The sequence below is a fragment of the Octopus bimaculoides genome, chromosome 8 (genome assembly GCF_001194135.2).
Source record: "Octopus bimaculoides isolate UCB-OBI-ISO-001 chromosome 8, ASM119413v2, whole genome shotgun sequence".
Classification (NCBI taxonomy): domain Eukaryota; kingdom Metazoa; phylum Mollusca; class Cephalopoda; order Octopoda; family Octopodidae; genus Octopus; species Octopus bimaculoides.
Window position 1 is genome coordinate 83,421,321 of NC_068988.1, and position 8,004 is coordinate 83,429,324.

An 8,004-nucleotide genomic window follows, 5' to 3' on the forward strand; every position below is an offset into this window, starting at 1 on the left:
ATATATAAAATAGTCCACATTTAAAAACAAGAGAAAACTACCTTCAACAGGCAGTTTTATCTAGCTATCTATCTATCTCTCTCTCTCTCTATATATATATAACACTTTTTTCATGTTTCGTTTTTTATTCTCTCAACATTCGTTCTGTTTCAAAATGAAAAAGAGCAAAAGAAGAAAAATTCTGACATTTCTTTAATATCAAGCTCAACGGACATCTTAAGACGTTTCGTGTAACATTATATATATATATATATATATATATATATATATATACACACACACAAGCACTCCATGCTCCATCTCCCTCCTGTGTGTAAAGAGAGAGGAACCTTTTTTGGGCATCTTCTTCATGAAAATTCTGTTTATCATCTACTTGTTTCGGGGGGAAACCTTTTCATACAAGTGACGTATATTTGCTCTGTGTGTATATGTGTATGTATGTATTTTGGTATATGTAAGCGAGATGAAAATGTTAAGACGACAAAGAATATTGCTAATCATACTGGCCTTTTCTATATAAGAATTTCTGATTATTCTTTGAAATAAACTGAATTCTCATAGGGTTACAGTGTTTTATTTACTTCAAATATATGTCAAGGTAAGGAATAGACATTCTTTTACTTGGAGTGTGTGTGTAATTACACTCGCACGTCTGATTTACACAAAATATACCCTGCCATGCTTTACGTTAAGATGCTTCATATACAAGTTTACTTTGGCCACCCTGCATCCATTTACACTAATATACATTCACTTTAAGTATATATGTGGGTTGTTGTCCGACAGTACACTACTGCTAGGTACATTTAATACAAAATAAGTGTTACATAGCAGCAGAAAAACTTTCCATTATCGCTCTTCTTCGTCTGATATGATCTTTCACCAACAAGCATACACGTCACAATTTTACCATTTTGTAAAACATCTAAAATTTCCAGCACATGGAGACCGTTATTAATACTACTGTATCTATCAAAACCTTTACTATAACAATTATAAAATCGATCATCTATGTTGATCAAAATCAATTTAATAATTGAATATTCCAAAGAACTTGTTGAAAAACATTTAACAACTATGATTTGCGATATTAATGTATTAAAATGTCTGCTGGTGGAAATAATAGAACTTAATAAGAAAAATATTTTTCTGACGAAGCACATTATTAAACTCTGTACGAATATATCCTGCAGTATATTGCTGCTATTTATTGTAAGTCGATCCCATCTGCTTTATTTGAAATAACGAAGTACATGAGTATAGGGACACCCATCTCCCGCGCCAACGAGAGGAAAATCTGTATTAAAAACTGCAACCAGACTCCCTTAAATATATACCCTATCATTTTCAGAAAAAGTTGTAATGTTCATAGTTGTAACGTCTTTAATGATATACTTACTCAAACAGAATAGATCTGGTATTTAATACCCGATCTGTTTGCAAATCTACTGACTGTGCCATCACCCGTTCCGTTCTGACTCACTTGAATGATATCAATGCTATATTGGGCTATCTGACGATACTAGTTATTGTACCTTGTAATTTCAGTGTTAAGTGTCTAGAGTTCGACCCCACGTTGGAATCATTTCACTTCCCTCTGCCGCAGAGAAATGCATGAACGTCACAAAATTTTATTAATTTGTTTCCTGTTGGTTTTGAATGAAACCTTGATGCTTGTATATAGAACAATAAAAGAGAAGCTATGGTAATTTCTTTTGACGAAATACAATGCCAATCTGGTTTAACTAAGTTCAGCCACCGCATCTTTTGGCATTTGTTTAATCGAACTACCCGGGAGGATTTTATCTTTGGATACCGACCGTATAAAGCATTCAAGTTGTTTGTCTTTGCCCTAAGAGCAACAAGAGCAGCAGCAACAGTAACTTATAAATGTCACACTAATAACTAGAAACCTCAGCATCTTTGTATGGGCAGTCTATCGCCTTCCCACTCATACCTATTGCCTCTTTATTTTTTTCGTTAATTTCAAAGCTCCTTTCTCCACCCGTCTTTCTTTGTTGTATGAAAAGAATCGTTCAATCTAGTATGTAGCTATAATAGTATCTGAAGCGGCAATGATGGTGGTGGTAGTGGGGTTGTTTCCGTAACACACACATTATGCGTATATAATTATATTTCATATATACAATATGTGAGTGATCATAAATTATATACATGCACACGTATTTAATCAAATACAATAAGACGTGTGTGTGTGTATAGTCACGGACTCTGGAGAGGAATTTTTTCGAGGGCTACAAAGTTAATTTCTAACCCTCTTTTCGTTGTAAATGTTTTCAGAATATACATTTTCTGGGATCCCAAAGAATGTCCCTATATCCCTTCATTCATTGATTCAGATGTGCGTGTATCTGTATATTTTGGTATGTATGCATGCGTGTCTTGCACACGTGTATAATTATATATATATATATATATATATATATTACACATTCACATATCAGAGACGCACAGAAAGGAACATCATGCACACATTCACATAGATGTTCTCTGCTGCTGCTCTTTGTTCCACATCCAGCTGCTGTGTGTCAAGAAGGGAGAGGGAGTCAAGCTGACGCTGGATAATTAATACATGATACTTTTCTTGTACGACGGGGGGAGGGAAATCCTTGTGTATTATCCGTTCTCTTTCATCCAAGTTTCATTGTTCGAAGACTTCGCCTGTATAAATCTCAATTGCTTGTATTGGCATGTATGGAATAGCGCCTGTTGGTATGTAGTCGCTCATTTGAGACTACATTTCTCTTGCAATGTCTTCATATTCATGCAGAAAAGGGAATATTGCTTTTCCCCTCCGAGCCCCACTGCAATCTAGGAATGTTGGGAACAAAAGAACAGATTAGTTGAGAAGAACGCAACACAAACGAGGGCATACCCACGTGTCCTATCCCGATTGTGTGACCTCGTAATTTTCAGAAAAATAGATATTTTTGATTAAAAAATTTTTTTTTACAAATACCTTTCAGATGGCGTAGATTATGATTATATCGGAATTTAATGTAAAAAAAGAAAAAAGGGAAACTTTTGGGCGCGCACACATACATGCTGATACATATGATAACTTGAAATAAAAAAATAATCAGTATGTAAGTGTGCGCACCCACCAATTTTTTTTTTTCTAACATCAAATATAATCGTAATCAACACCATCTGAAAGGTATTTGGAGAACATTTCATTAAAAGACATCTATTTTTCTGAAAGTTATGAGATGGGACACACTTGTGTTGGTATGATGACCAAACGAAATCTTGTTTAGTCTCAGGTCAACTCTGATAAGATCGGACTAAACGTTAAAGGTATTTTAGCTGTGGTCTTCCTATCTTTTATTCAGACATACCCCTATCTAAGACTGCATTCATACAACGTTTCTGCTTTTTGAAGATGGCTTGGTCGCTTTTTCCGCCAGGTTGAGTCGCTACTTAGAGCAGCTCCCTCGTGTATCTGGCGACATAACAGTAAGTGATTTTAGATACGAAACCACAAATTTAGTGAGACGAGGAAGAACTTGATTGTATACTCTTTCCCCAATATAGAAGCTTGGGTTGGCTTGAGTACAGGGAAGTCACACACAATACACAAATATTAATTGTGACATTTTCTCTGACATCCGATTTCTAATACATGACAAAACTACAGGGAGTGATCGATTGTATATAGGCGCCTGTGTTTATTGGTGGGAGGAATGCGAGATTATTGTCTACAGACAGACCAGAAATGTGGCAAGAACGCTTGCCATAAAATGGACAACCTCTAAAGGCCCGGTAGTGGTGAGTGTTAAATTAAGTGACAACTGCAGTCTATTCCACAAACTCCCACTTAGTTTCCAATTACCTAATTCTACTGAAAAGGTTTGGGTCGCCCTCAGGGCTTATCTCAATCTCTGCCGTTGGCTTATTTCCCTTAATTCAGTTATTAAGGAAACTAGCTTAAAGCGCTGCGCTGGCAGAACTGGTAGCACGGCAGAGAAAGTGCTTACTTAGTAGCATTTCGTCTGTTTTATGGTCAGAGCTCAAATTTCGTCGAGGTTGATTTTGCCTTTCATCCTTTCGGGACGATAAAATACGTACCAGTTGAGCACCAGCATCGATGTGATAGACTTCTCCCTCCCCTTAAAAATTGTTGGCCCTGTGCCAAAATTTGAAACCATTAAGGAAACGAACTGGTACATTGGTAGCGTGTCAGATAAATTGTTTAGAGGTATATCATATCTTCTCTTTACGTTTTGAATTCAAATCCCACAGCAAGATCAACTTGCCTTTCATCCTTTTCGGCGTTGATAAAATACATACCAGTTGAGCACTGGGGTTGATGTACTCGACTAAACCTCATCCACTAAAATTACTGGGCTTGTACCTAGATTTGAAACCAGCAAAGGCGGCGAGCTAGCAAACTTGTTAGTGTCGGACAATGCCTAGCAGCATTTTTCCCGAATTAGCTGAGTTCAAATTCTGCCTGTGCTTATCGTAGAAAGAATTACTCTTTATTCTTTTACTCGTTTCAGTCATGTGACTGCGGCCATGCTGGAGCACCACCTTTAGTCGAACAAATCGATCCCAGGACTTATTCTTTGTAGGCCTAGTACTTATTCTATCGGTCTCTTGCCGATCTGTTACGTTACGGGGACGTAAACACACCAACATTGGTTGTCAGGCGATGGTGAGTGGGGGACACAAATACATACATACACACACACATATATAGGACAGGCTTCTTTCAGTTTCCGTCAACCAAATCCACTCACAAGGCTTTGGTCGGCCCGAGGAAATAGTAGAAGACACTGGCAGTGGGACTGAACTCGGAACCATGTGGTTGGGAAGCAAGCTTCGTACCACAGCCACTCTTGCGCCTATTCTGTGTAACAATTTTTTTTATTTATATTACCTTTGGTTAGTAAGTGTTATTTCTTTCTTGATTCTATCTAGAATTCAAAGGAAATGATATGATCCCTTCAAACTTTGCTTTTGTAATCTGGGCATCAATGTTTTGAAACTGACCTATTTTCAGAAAAATTCGGGGTCGAGTTGCTGAAGCAGAAATATCGTTATAGTAAATATTCTGCTCAATATCATAGATTTGCTTGACTTTAACCACTTAAGCATGTCTCTTAGTGGCCGATAATATATGCATCTCTGATCATTAACAGGAGTAGTGGGGGAGCTTCATAGCCATATGTTGAGAGGTATTCTTTGAGGTTTGAATAAATGTAAGAAAAGCAGAGTTTGAAGGAAATGTGGCAAGAACGCTTGCCATAAAGTCGACAATTTTCATACTTTCTAGGGGTAAGTAAATAGGAAATAACTGTTGCTAGCCAAAGTCAGAAAACGTGTTACATGGTGTTATTATTGCTATTATTCACATTACTGCTCGCTAAAATTTATTCGTAAACTTGTTTCTATATGTAAAACCTGTTTTATCGATTAAGCGGGTTCGTGTTATCTATGCTTGATTGACGAGATCTAATTAGATCAATCATATTCTTCGCTGTTTACTGTCTCTTCTAACTAAGAAAAAAGTTGTTAGGTTTTCTTTTTAATTCTGATTTGAAACAAAATTTCAATTCATGACAATTTTTGTTTTGCGTATAACATTCAGTGCATCCATGATTTATCTCAGTCTTGCCCGTGTGCTTATCTGAATTATTTCTCTTAGTTCAATTTTGTAGCGGGTGGAGGGGTGTATGGCAGGCATTTGCTAATTATTCTGTACAGTAGGATGGAACCTAAAACCACAAGACTGTTGAACAAACTTAACCAACCATACAGCCATAGCTGTTTCCCCTTTGAGATATGTCTTGAAACTTCTTTGGAAATGGATTGGATTTGGGGCACAATGAGTAATATTTTGCTAAAGTAAGACAATTTCTTTTTTGTTTTATTTCTTTAGAATTACGTTTGAAAAAAGACTCGTACACATCAATATCCATCCTTGGACATCAAAAAGTGCAGAAATGCAACAAAAATTTCAAATATCTAGGTCAAATGAAAGAAGCTCGTGGAAAAACAGCACATGATGTGAAATTAACGAAACTTGACTAAATCTAAGGACTCAACATAAAATCTTTACGATTTGCTGGGGTGGCTCTCTTCCTGATTTATTGAAATTAGTCATTATAGATTTTGCCCCACTTTAGACATTGTTTGAAAATTGTCTAATTAGACATTAGTGTGGGTAAAAAAGAATTGACTTGAAATCTAACAGAGAAAGGAATGTTTATTGTTAAACAAAAAGTTATCTATATATTTTATTAGCAATCTCATTTAGAATCGTGTCAAAGTTTAGGGAAAATCTATTGAAAAAAAAAAGAAATGTACCTGTCACCTGACCGTTTCAAACTCTCCCAACTTCAACAATAGCTATGCTGACCAATTTTTACAAAATGGTGATGCAGTGCTTGCGTATTATTAAAGTTATTGAAGTTTTCTTTGGGCATAAAAGGATGACTTGAAGTACCTAATGTGATTATGCAGAACTATTCAACAGAAAATATAGAATTTTCAATTATATCGTTAATGTAAATGAAAAATAATTGAAATTATTACCAGAATATTCTGTTATCGATTACTTTCATTTTTTAAATATTGTACCAATTTTCACAAGAAAAAAATCCCAGCACGAACCAGAGAATCTAAATAGTTGATCGGCCTGCAAGAAAAACAACTAAATCTCATTTAAGTCACACTAGTCGTTAAAAAAGGATATGCATTAGATAAAGTAGTACTAGAAGCATTATGCTGAAAAAAATCGAATCCAAAATGGTACTAGAGTTTGCTTTCACTCAAATTTTGGGTAAACTTTTTCACTCGTCTCACCTCGAAGGTGTGTTTTATATAAAGAACGAGTCATTTCCGACTGTTATGATGGCCAGATTCGTTCAAAACACATCAGAAAACTTCACTGTCAAAGCGAGACTGATTTTATAGTATAAATGTACTATATTTGAACACTGTTCACTGCGAAAATGTATACGCTCAATAACTGATGCATTAATATTTCAGTGTCAAAGAAGTGAAGCATAAGCAATCTCCGGTTAAAGAATGTCTGAACGGACGCACATCAAAACTGCGTTGTTTCTCGGCTCATCGAAGGACAACACTATGCTCTTGCTACTCTAAGTCGGATCACTTGTGTTATTTGGTTTAAATTTTTCTTGTTTATCTCCGTAACCATGTTGTCAAACGTAAATCCGACGAAAGTTGTGATGCACCAAAGAGAAGGGATACAATCAGAAAACGGTGAAACGACAATGACATTTGACTTATTAATCGGGCAACGTTAACATTTAAAAGGCTCTGTCTCTCAATGTAGTCTTGGTTCAGTGCCAGACACGAAACTTTTTACAGAGATTAGAAAGCTGCACGAATAGCAAGGTGATAGTATGGAAGAATTTATTGCAAGTTAGGTTGATAAATCGTTTCTAAGAGGAGGTTAATTTACACAATATTCGTGCAAAGCACAACAGCTGCTTTGTTTGATATACGTCCATACACACATATATAAATACTATAGTTAAATTATTAGAACGCAGTATTGACTTATAAAAACATTTAGTATACTTTATAGTATACTAGCTGAATAGCCCGTCATTGCCAGGCAATTTTTACAATAGAATGTCTTATTCCATTTTGGATCTTTCTGATTTGGCGGACACCATTTTTTATTTAGTGTGTTTTGTACTGAAACACTTTAAAACTTCGTATACTTGTATATTTTATCTTATAGAACAGAGAAAAAAATTTATATTCGAAGTTATTTCATGTTAAAAGTTGTCGTATTTCGGTAATTTCAACCAATCACTGACGTCTATTTCAGTGAAAACAATTACTGCTGTGGTTCGTCAACAACACGTTGTGGCGGTGTAATGGGATCTTTTCCCTTGAATAAAATTAGTGCCGTTGTTTGTCAACACCAACTATCGGCGGTACTGTTATTTATGACATCGTTCGTGCGTTTGTACTGATTTTAGCTTTAGGGTTATGAGTATT

At 35.8% G+C, this 8,004-nt stretch overlaps 1 protein-coding gene and 1 long non-coding RNA gene across 2 annotated transcripts in view; both read left to right on the top strand.

Annotated features, from left to right (window-relative positions):
- LOC106872408 (trimeric intracellular cation channel type 1B.1) overlaps window positions 1–8,004 on the top strand; it is a 42,455-nt gene that overhangs the window by 2,711 nt on the left and 31,740 nt on the right. The gene's annotated exons all lie outside the window — the stretch shown is intronic.
- The window catches only part of LOC106872410 (uncharacterized), a 23,818-nt gene continuing 16,093 nt past the window's right edge, over window positions 280–8,004 (top strand). Inside the window, exon 1 of the long non-coding RNA XR_008264774.1 lies at window positions 280–598. This is a non-coding gene — a long non-coding RNA (uncharacterized LOC106872410). The remainder of the gene's footprint in view (window positions 599–8,004) is intronic.